We start from the raw sequence: 469 nt of genomic DNA, 5'->3' as shown, positions 1-469 counted from the left end.
TTCTAGTTTTGTATTTTGCTTATTTTCTAATATCCCAAATAATGAGCCCTAAACTGCTTGTGTAAAAAAAAAAAAAATAGCGAGAGTGTTGATGAGGATCTACTAAGCTTCCATTTACAGGAGAAAAGATGCACAGACTCTCCTAAATAAATTGATATTTTGGATGTGCTTCTTGTTGTCAATATGTTCAGTTTTAAGGAGTAGGGTGGATATAGATAGATAGATAGATAGATAGATAGATAGATAGATAGATAGATAGATAGATAGATAGATAGATAGATAGATAGATAGATAGATAGATAGATAGATAGATAGATAGATAGATAGATAGATAGATAGATAGATAGATAGATAGATAGATAGATAGATAGATAGATAGATAGATAGATAGATAGATAGATAGATAGATAGATAGATAGATAGATAGATAGATAGATAGATAGATAGATAGATAGATAGATAGATAGAT

Source organism: Cyprinodon tularosa, unplaced genomic scaffold, assembly GCF_016077235.1.
Source record: "Cyprinodon tularosa strain WSP-4 unplaced genomic scaffold, ASM1607723v1 ctg145, whole genome shotgun sequence".
Classification (NCBI taxonomy): Eukaryota; Metazoa; Chordata; class Actinopteri; order Cyprinodontiformes; family Cyprinodontidae; genus Cyprinodon; species Cyprinodon tularosa.
Note: the sequence above shows the minus strand (reverse complement) of the source record.